The sequence below is a fragment of the Pipistrellus kuhlii genome, unplaced genomic scaffold (genome assembly GCF_014108245.1).
Source record: "Pipistrellus kuhlii isolate mPipKuh1 unplaced genomic scaffold, mPipKuh1.p scaffold_m20_p_19, whole genome shotgun sequence".
Taxonomy (NCBI): Eukaryota; Metazoa; Chordata; class Mammalia; order Chiroptera; family Vespertilionidae; genus Pipistrellus; species Pipistrellus kuhlii.
Window position 1 is genome coordinate 12,527,838 of NW_023425504.1, and position 11,319 is coordinate 12,539,156.

At 45.9% G+C, this 11,319-nt stretch overlaps 1 pseudogene; it reads right to left on the reverse strand.

Annotated features, from left to right (window-relative positions):
• Window positions 1-1,072: 1,072 nt before the first annotated feature.
• On the reverse strand, window positions 1,073-2,075 carry LOC118721950 (annotated as a pseudogene).
• Between the last annotated feature and the right edge of the window lie 9,244 nt (window positions 2,076-11,319).

Consider the following 11,319-nt stretch of genomic DNA (forward strand, 5'->3'; position numbering starts at 1 on the left):
GGGGGTCCCTCAGCCTAGCCTGCACCCTCTTGTAGTCCAGGACCCCTCAAGAGATGTCTGCGTGCCTAAGCTGAAAGTTGGAAATCCCTCTCCCAGTCCGGACCCCTCACTCCTTACCGCCCGCCTGCTCGCTGCTCTTTACCACTCGGCTTGCTGTTCCTTAGCGCAGTCATGAAGGCAGTAGGAGGCTCCCGCCACTGCCACTGCACTCGCCAGCCGTGAGCCCTATCTTTCTGTGTAGTTGTCCATGGGCCAACTGCTCTCTTCCTTCTCACTTAGGGCAAGCAGCATGTGAGGGTAGAGTGCACTGTCATGGAACACAGAGGGCTGCTTGGACTGAGGGGAGTGGCCAGGCCCACAGGGTGAGAGGTGAACACAGAGACGCTATTTCACCCTATTGTGGGGCAGGCTGGCTGGCCTTCATCTGCCTGACCCCACCCAGGGAGGGACCAACCGAGCAGGGTGTCTGCCTCTCCATTCTCCATCCTTCCATCTGTGACACCTGTCACCCTTGCCAGGCCTCCCCCAAAGCGAGTTCAGCTCAATCCCTGAATGTAAAAGGGCACGGGGGGAGAGGGGTTCCACTCCAGTGCCCCCTGATTCCCAGCGACAGGACCTGGTCAACAGGACCTGATCTCAGGACAGTGCCCACAGCTGCAGAACATAGATCTGTTTCAAGAAAAGTTGGGAATGCAGACTTTCCTATGAGCCCCTATTGCAAAAGGTGGCAGTTTATTCACATTGTGGCAAAGAAATCTTCAAGAGTGACATAAGTGGGTAAAGTCAGGGCCAAACCGGGTCATTTCCTCATCCAGTCTCTCTAAGGCACATGCACAGAACCAAGTCTCAGCTCTTTGCAGGACACTTGTCTGTCTCCATTCTTGTTCTTTGGGATTTTTTCATCATCAGATAAAGGATGCATGCATTGGGGCAATCCTCTCGAGATACAATATTCCAGTTGCACCCATGTGAGGACAACAGTGCCCCTCAGAGGGAGGGAACCAACAGAATTCTGAAAACCAAAGCAATGACAGAGATGCTAAGCCTTTCCTTCACGTGTCTGACACCCTCTTTAGGCAGCCTGTAGGCCGAGCATCTGCTGGACCTTTACCACCTGATGTCCTGGGAGGCTGCCCTGGGCCCTGCTAGGTGGTGTGCAGGGCCACCTGGGCTCGGGAAGAGTCTCTCCCCCACCCCCCACCCCCAGGCACTCCTGGTACAGCTCCTGCACATGGGCACTGGTCTCCAGGTGCGACACCAGGATGGCAGTGTAGATGCCTTCCATCCGCTACAACAGTGCCCTGTCTGCACACCCGTTGTCCACCTGGGCCTGAACCCTGCTGCTTAGGCATTCCAGGCGCAGGCCAGGACCTCCATGAAGTAGCAGGGGAACTTGCCTCTTCACAACTTCAGGACCACTTACTTCTGGATGTTCCAAAAGCTGTAAGCAGCCTCAAAGCGTAGCAAAGCCTCTCTGTCCCTTTCAAGGGTGACCTTCTGGAAATCTTTGTTCCTCAGGGTGTGGAGGTGAGCACTCCCAAATCCTCGTTGAACAGCTCCTTGGCCATGTGCCTAAAGATGTGTGCCAGGTACCCGTCGGAGCTGGCACCCTCGTGGAGACTCACCTCTTTTTCCTTCATGTCTCCAAACAGAGTGTCCATAGCGACGTCATTCGAGGCGAGGTCACTTTGCTCCATTATCTGGACAATTTCACTTGAGGCTAACATCCTGGGGACTATGTAAAGCTGTGAGAACATCTTCTCAAAGGGTCTCCAGTTTCTTGTCATAACACGGGGCCACAATGACGTGGAAAATCTTGTCTGGGGACAGGTTCTGCCATCTGGTGAAATAATCCTTCACCAGAGAGCCCATGATCTGCTGGGGAGACTTGGCCGTACAGAGGTGGAGGTGATGGGGTGACCCAGCACACACTCTGCATATCGGTCCCAGCTGGGGCAGGTGGAGGTCCGCATGAGTAGCCAGGGCTCTTCCTCACGGTGCTGTCAGTACTGATGCACAGATTCCTTCTGACTCCAGGATGCTGAAGTCCGCAGCTATCTCATGTCAAAGACAGTGTGCCCCAAGGCTTTTGAGAAAGCTGAAAAGTCTTCCGGATGCATCAATGACACTGAGGCTGAATTTAGCAGCAGAATAAGGCAGAGACTGAGGACACACGGACACTGCCAGCACCTTGTGCTGTGAGGTGTCACATTTCTTATTAAGGTTCAGAACACGGAAGAAGTCCTTGGTGTTCTGTTGAGAAACTTGGACTCCTTCCCCTGAAGTCACACAACTGCCACATGCCAGGCAGTCACTCAGAAATATCTTGGCATTAGCCAACTTGTGGAATTATCCCTTCTCTCCGTTCTCCTGAGCCAGACTCCAGACATTGACTGTGGCATTCTCTTGGTCATCAGTTTTTGTTCTTTTACTACCTTCCTTCTGTGTGCAGTGATCACACTCATCCGGCGGGAGTGACCTGGAGGAAGCACAGGGAGAGCAGTCGGTCACTGCTGGTTGTCCCCGGTGCTGCTGACAATATCTTTTCTTCCTTGTGGAGCATCTAGGGAGAGGAAGTGGCTGCAGTGCCCGAGGCTGAGATCCAGGAGGCCAGCAGCTCTGTCGGGATCATGCTGGTCCATTGGTGCCTGTCCTGCCCTCTGGAGAATGAACCTACAGGACTAATAAGGAAGCCAGTCCCCAGTTGCACCCCGCCTCCACCACCGATTGATTGGAGTCTGAGGGCCAGGAGGAGAGACCAAGAGACCTGCCTTCTAGCTGCTTGCCAGTCCCAGCACCACTCATTCCTGATTAACCATACCCTGATCAATGGGAGCCTGTGGGCTGGGGGAGGGATCAAATGGTCTGCCTTCCGCCTGCTCACCAGTCACTGCTGCCACAGATTCATTGGAGCCTGAGGGACCCTGGTTCCCCCATTAGCCATCCCCTGATCAATGGAGCCTGAGGACCAGGGGATAGACGGTTGTCTGTTTGGGAGTTATGGACCCTGGCTCTTTATATATATAAATAGAATCTGCTGCATGTATCTTCTTGCAAACTGCTGTTACTGCTTAAGATTGTTTTTTAAACTATACGTGTTGATACAGATAGATCTAGTTCATTCATTATAAGCCACAGATACATTATTTCAACATTTTCACTTTCATACAGAGTGCTGTAATAAACATCCTCATGTATGGTTTTATATTCACACATACAAGAATTTATTAGGGTAGGCATATAAATTGCTGTTTTGAAGAATATTTTGGTTATTATACCAAACCACCTTAAACTTAGTGGCTTAAAACACTAGCTATCATGTATTTTTACTCATGAATGTATAATTTGCGTGAAAATGTTCATTTCTACTACACAGCATCAACTGGATGATACTGAAATTTAAACTACTGAAGCTAGTTATTACTTCCAAAACAAATCTTTTTTCATTATTGGCAAAGTGGTGTTGGGTGTTAGCTAGCACTATCAGCTAGAGATCTCAGTTCCACCTATATGTAACTCTTCATGTGGCTGCTTAGATTTCTTCCCAGGATGGTAGATAAGAGTCCAAAAAGTCCCAGACAGAAAATCAATGTTTCTTCTGATCTTGTGACTAAAGTCGTAGAACATCACATCCATTACATTCCATTATTCCAAGCAAGTCATGAAAGCCAACCTCAAATTCAATGGGATAAGAAACAAAAAATTTGCAACCATTTAAAATCTACCACATCCCCCCTCTAAATTATTCATATTTTCCATACATGCAAAATACACTCAACCCCTCAAAAAGGACTCCAGACATCTCAGCCTATTTTGAAATCAGTTTCAGGTTTGAGAACCAGGATTTCATCAACTAAATCAGGTCTAGGTAGAGATAAGGCTCTTCCAGTGAAGTTTCTTGAGTATCTATCATCTAGATCTGAAGACCTGTGAAACAAAGAAATAAGCCATGTAGCTCTACATTCCCAACATATAATAGTGAAATAGAAATATTATAGCCACAGTGGACATTCCCATTCACAAAGGAGGGGAACAGGAAACATATAATAGTCCAGAGCAATTCTGAAATCCAGCTGGGCATGTATCACTAGGTTTTGTTTTGTTGTGTGTGTGTGTTTTTTAAATTGGGGTCCAGTCCTGCTCTCTGAGAATAATTGTTCATAGATATTGGCTCCATATTCTGCATTATCCTTCCTTATATATTAAAAAAAATAGCCCATGGATAGGCAGAGCTTCCAGAATGGTGATATGAGAAGTTCAATGAATTTTTCTGCAGTTAAATAACCATTTAAGCATTGGACAATTATTTTTAAAAAACATTTAAAATCTCTGGAAATAGCCTTAATGACATACAGCAAATTAAGAAACAGTTATCCAAGAAAATCTATGAAATCTCAGTAAAAATAGTGATAATCTGTGGTATCTGAGCCACAACCTGCTCCCATGACCAACTCCATAGCTCTATACAATGAAATATTTACTCAGGGCTGGTGTGGACAGTAAGACAAGTGCTCCCTTTCCTCACAATTCCTGGTCTAGGGCCTCAGTTTCACCCTGAGAGGGGAAGGAAGGTTGCTAGTGTTGCAGATAAGCTGCCAGGTGGCACAGGAGAATTAATCAGCTAGGCATTCAGGGAATATTCAGAAAAGTCACTTTTATTGTATATTGCACTAGTGCCATGATACAGGGGAGCCAGTCTCCAGATCCTGCCTGAGTGATGAATATGGACAAAGCTTTCCCTTTATACCCTTTAGTTCTTTGTCCCACAAATATGCAGCCCCAGTGTGTTGATTTGGGGGAAGTGAGACCACACCCAAAGGCCTGCCAGCAGTGGCGCCAGCCCCTCCGGGGATTGTATATGTTTCATGGTTTATGGCCTCTGTAAAATGGGAGTATTCCAGGAAACAGGTTTTACAAGGCAGGACAGGCATCACAGATAAGAATGGAGTTTGATAAGAATGGAGTTTATTGGCAAGCAAGAGTGTACATTTATCAGCAAGCAAGGGTGTACGTCAAAAGAAAGGTTATAGGCACAGATTCAGATAGCTAGACCCCCAAATGTCTTATTTCCCCCTTCACTGGTATAGTTCTTCCTCTCCAGCCCTGTGTTGCAGAAGCTCTATTCTAAAGAGGTGAGTCTGTTGGTTTGTGTCACTTTGTAGATTTATTTCCATTTTTTTCTGGCCTGGTGTGTTTCTGTTGAGAAATCATTCAAGGACAATAGGGGGCTGGGGGCATGAGTGGGGGGGATTGAAATGGAGAGTTGAGAACAAATATGTGATACCTTAATCAATAAAGAAATTAAAAAAAAAGAGGTGAGTCTGAGAGGACTGAAACTCCCTTTCCGCTTTCATTTCTCATTCATAGTACAAGGGTTCTGCCAGAAGAAAGACAAGCTGAGCCCAGCTCATTCATATAAAGATTCCACTGTGGCAGTGGCAAGCTATCATCATCCCCAGCACCTATTGGTAAACAAGGGTGTCACTTCATAAGAAGCAGGCCATTCCAATGCAATTGTGCAGAGGTTTAGCCCAGGTGGATATAAGGTGGTCATAAGTACTAAGAGTCTTGGCATCTTTGCCCAAGAGAATGGACTTTATTTAAAAGGGCATCATAGAAGTTCATACCTAAGGGCATTGTTAAAATAATGGAGATTTTGCCCTAACTGGTTTGGCTCAGTGGATAGAGTGTAGGCCTGCGGACTGAGGGGTTCCAGGTTTGATTCCAGTCAAGGGCATGTACCTTGGTTGCAGGCACATCTCCAATAGGAGGTGTGTAGGAGGTAGCTGACTGAAGTTTCTCTCTCATCGATGTTTCTAACTCTCTATCCCTCTTCCTTCCTCTCTGTAAAAAAATCAATAAAAATATATATTCTTAAAACCACAAAACAAAACAATGGACATTTTGGTGGCAAGCATTTAAGAGAGGTTTATAGTTTCATCATAGTAATTGCTAAAATGGCATACCAGTCAGAAAATTAATATAATCTGAGAAAAAAACAGCCAAGAAGAGCCTGTCCTGGGATCACACTCTCCACACAGCCCTAGATCTCTTTGATGAGGTACAGTATTGGCATATTATACTTCTTTAATCATGGTTTACTTTGGTTGTTTGAACATATAACAGCTGCTTTGAAGTGTTTGCCTATTTGTGGGGTTTTTTTTCATCACTTCACATTCAAAGACACATATTAGTTTGTCCCATTATCAATAATGATAATTTGATCACATTTAAGGTAATGAACTCTGCACTGTAACAGTATTTTTTTCCCTTTGTAAATAATGGTAAAATTGTCCTAAGATTGACCAGTGAGAGCCCATTTGAGTAAGTTCTTATATACTTTTGCCATGTCCTCCTAGTCTTTGAGCATTTCATTTGTTTCTGGCACCATAAATTATTCCAGCTCACCTGTTTCTTTCCCCCTACCACAGATCTGGAATCAGTTATTTATTCAAGTAACTATGAGTGTGTAGCCCTTTGAGGGCGCTAGTTTGATATATAGAAATCTCAATTATATCTCTTCCTCTCACACAGGCCAATAGGTTTATCTCCTATCTATAATAATAAAGGTGTAACATGGTAATTAGACTGGACAGCTGAATGACCTTCTGGATATCCTTCTAGACGACCTTCCAGACAAGGCTGGGGCTGCAAGGGCTAAGCCCCTTGCATAAATTTCATGCATCAGGCTTTTAGTACTTATATAAACTCCTAAAAACTCAGGCCCTTGGATTGCCAAGACGAACATTCCCCCATTCCAGGCAAGCCTTAGGTTCCGCTCACATGCTTTCCACTCAGTTTGTTTCCTTTTCAGGCCTAAAAATCTCCCACAGCATTCTCTTCCTAATTATATACTTAACTATGCTTTTATAACAACACTAGAGGCTCAGTACACAAAATTCATGCACGGGGATGGCAGAGTCCCTCAGCCCAGCCTACACCCTCTCCAATTTGGGACCCCTAGAGGGATGTCTGACTGCCCTTTTAGGCCTAATCGGGATCCAGGATTGGGCCTAAATGGGCAGTCAAACATCCCTCTCACAATCTAGGACTGCTGGCTCCCAACTGCTCGGCTGCCTGCCTTCCTGAATGCCCCTAACTGCTTCTGCCTGCCAGCCTGATCACCCCCTCACAACTCCCCTGACAGCCTGTTTGCCCCTAACTTCCCTTCCCTGCAGGCCTGGTTGCCCCAACTTCCCTCCTCTGCTGGCCTGGTCACCCCTAACTGCCCTCCCCTGCAGACTTGATTGCCTCCAACTACCCTCCCTTGCAGGCCTGGTCCTTCCCAACTGCCCACCCCTGCTGACCTGATCTCCCACATCTGCCCTCCCTTGCAAACCTAGTCCCTCCCAACTGCCTTCCCCTGCTGGCCATCTTGTGACAGCAATCTTGTGTCCACATGGGGGCAGTCATCTTTGGCCACATGGAGGCAGCCATCTTGTGTGTTGGAGTGAGGGTCAATTTACATATTGTCATTTTATTAGATAGAATTAGATAAGCTAGAGGCCTTGTATGTGTGGGGGCTAGCTGGTTTGCCCTGAAGAGTGTCCCAGATCAGGGTGGAGGTTCCCTTGGGGTGCGGGTCGGCCTGGGCGAGGGGCCTGTGGTAGTTTGCAGGCTGGCCACCTGCAGGCTGGCCCCCCCAGTGACCCAAGCAGAGTCCCTGGTATCAGGTATTTATTTATCTTCTATAATTGAAACTTTGTAGCCTTGAGTGGAGCCAAGCCTCCCGCTTGTTCTATGGCCTCAGCCATTTTTGTTGGGATTTATTTATCTATAATTGAAACTTTGTAGCCTTGAGTGGAGGCCTGGGCCCACCATGGCAGGTAGAAAGCTTGGCTTCCTCCATTGCCAGGGGCAACCCAAGCCTCCTGCTTTCTCCATGGCCACAGCTATCTTGGTTGTGTTAATTTGCATACTCACTCCAGATTGGCTGGTGGGTCAATTGGCTTGTGGGTGTAGCGGAGGTATGGGCAATTTGCATATTACTCTTTTATTAGATAGGATGGATGGATCTTTAGAATATAAAGCAAAGTAAGTCCGACAGCAAAAATAAACTATATGATTTTACTCATATGTGGGATATAAAACTGAAAACAACAAATGAACAAACAAGACAAGCAAAAACTCATAAACAGCTGAAACTGGTTTGGCTCAGTGGTAGAGCGTCGGTCTGCGGACTGAAGGGTCCCAGGTTTGATTCCGGTCAAGGGCATGTACATTGGTTGCGGGCACATCCCCGGTAGGGGGTGTGCAAGAGGCAGCTGGTCGATGTTTCTCTCTCATCGACGTTTCTAGCTCTCTATCCCTCTCTCCTCCTCTCTGTAAAAAAAATCAATAAAATATATTTTTAAAAAATACTCATAAACACAGATAACAGTATGGTGGTTACCAAAGTGTGGGGAGGTAGGGAAGAGTAAAAGGGGTCAAATATATGGTGACAGAAGACTTGACTTTGGGTTGTAAATGCAAAATACAATATACAGAAGATATATTATAAAAGTTTATACTAGAAACCTATGTAATTTTATTAACCAATATCACCCCAATAAATTTAATTAAAAATAAATAAATAATGAAATAATTTATCTAACAATAGGTATTTTATACTCAAAGAATTTTAAAGCTATGTCATCTGTTAAATCACCTTTTTCTCTAATTGTAGCTGCGGGGGCCTGATGTGGTGGGGATCTCCCTTTTTCGCATCCCGCACAGAAAGAGAGATGAACAATCCGGTTCTAAGTGGAGGTGGCCAGGGATTGAGAAATAATAAAAATAAAGAGAAAAGACACAGAGATAGATTTTAAGCTGGGAGCTGGGAGCTGGGAGGGCCGCTGACCTCCTCTGTTGGAGAGACTGATGACATCCTGAGCCACAAAGCACATCTATTTATTCTCCAATCCAACAAGGGGGTTTCACAGAAAACCAAGGAGCCTGGGAGGGCCCAGGTTCCACCCACTCCTTCCTCCTGGAGAAACACAATCCAGGAACTAAGAACACATCTCCACACTCCCAGGGTGGGAGTGCAACTGACATGACTCTGCCAATATCCTGGTCCCAGTCAACAACAATCTAAAGAATGTCCATGTGTCTTCCCAGGTGGCCCTCTACATGTAGTCTTTGGAATTATTCAGGAACTGAGAAGAAATTCCAGGCAGAATCCTTCTTTTCTAGACAACTTCATGGATAATTTTTATGTCCAGGTTGAATCAAAGACTACAAGAGCCCCTTCTCAGTCCCAGACCATTCTCCACATTTCTTTCTTTACAGCAGACTTTAAGTCCCCAGTGTCCTATCATTTCCTCTCCAAAGTTCTACCTCTTCTGCTCTCCATAGTTGTGGCTATGAAAGGGATCACAGCCTCTTTGGCCTCTCTTTTCTTTGGGGTTCACCCGCATTTAAGCCCTTCTCATTTGGAGGGACTGTATAGCTGATCCTGTGAAGAAACATACAGAGGCTAGCAAACCATGAGAATGGCACACGACTTTTAGCCATGAACCTTGTTCTATTAACCTTCTACATAAGGTCTCTGACACAAGTTTTTCCAAACTCTGAAAACCAGTGGACTAACCTCAAGGAATCAGCTTTATTTTCAACTCTGGATTGACTCCCTTTGGCCCAACCATGCCTCTCTTCCTACTCAATGAATGGTAATATACTATAGGGGATAATGGCACTTGAAAAGCTTTCATTGATCATGCATAAACATCTGTATGGCAAATTCACCATTCACCAGCACCTAGTCAGTTATATTAGATACTGATTTGATTTAAACCAAAAAGATATTCTTCAGAGATCCATTTATATGCCAGAAAACCAGAACCATTAGAACTTCTCCAGCACATCCTAATAAAAGAGTAATATGCAAATTAACCATAACTCCACTACACCCACAAGCCACACCCACCAGCCACATCCACCAGCCAATCAGGAGCAAATATGCAAATAAACTCAACCAAGATGGCTGCAGCCACAGAGAGAACAGGAGGGAGGCTTGGGTTTCCCCAGCAATGGAGGAAGCCAAGCTTTCTGCACACCCTGGTCAGCCCAGGCCTCTGCTTAAGACTACAAAGTTTCAATGATAGAATTTACATAAACCACAACAGAAATGGCTGTGACCACGGAGTTGTAGAGAGCAGGAGCCCAGGGTTGCCCCTGGCAATAGAGGAAGCCAAGCTTCTGTAGCCCTGTCTGCCCTAGGCCTTTGCTCCAGGCTATGAAGTTTCAATTATAGAAAGTAAATAAATTCCAACAGAAATGGCTGCCACCACAGAGTGAGGAGGAGGCTTGGCTCAGCACCAGGCTACAAAGTTTCAATTGTAGAAGATAAATTCCAGATACCAGGGCCTCTGCTTGGGTTGCCAGGAGGCATGGTTGGCCTGAAAACTTCCACAGACCCCTCATACAGGCCTCCCCACACCCCAAGGGAACCCCCACCCTGATCCGGGACATCCTTCAGGGCAAACTAGCTGGCCCCACCCATGCACCAGGCCTCTATCCTATCTAAGAAAAGAGTAATATGCAGATTGACCATCACTTCAACACACAAGATGGCTGCCCCCATATAGCCAAAGATGGCTGCCCCCATTTGGACACAAGATGGCCACCACAAGATGGCCAGCAGAGGAGTTCAGTTGAGAGGGACCAGGCCTGCAAGAGAGGGCAGTTGTGCGTGATCAAGCCTGCAGGGGAGAGCAGTTAGGGGTGACCAGGCTGGCAGAGGAAGGAAGTTAGGAGCAAACAGGCTGGCAGGGGAGCAGTTAGGCATCAATCAGGCTGATATTGGGGTGGTTAGGAGGTGATCAGGCTGCCAGGCAGAAGTGGTTAGGGGCAATCAGGAAGGTAGGCAGGCGAGTAGTTGGGAGCCAGCAGTCCTAGATTGTGAGAAGGATGTCCCAGATTGGAGAGGGTACAGGCTGGGCTGAGGGACACCCTCCCGCTGTGCATGGATTTTGTGCACTGGGCCTCTAATTACATTATATTAGGATTTTGCTTTATGTTCCAGGAGAGGTGTATGTGTTCAAATGTGTTGTTACTAATCCACACTATATATCTAGGTTGTATTAAAATACATATGTCTGTTAGTTAATCTCCCAGAATTTGATTAAATTTTCCTTGTCTAGTTTCATGTCACCTCTCCACAGACAAAACTAAATAAAAAACTTTTGACAAGTATTCCCCACCACCATCACACTTTGTGTAAATAGACCATTTCATTTTGTCTCTTGAAAAAGTATCTTTAATGCATCCTCATATACAGGAGCACCATTCTGGTAAAGAAAGGAAAACCATGAAAATAAAATTGGTTAGTCCATAAAT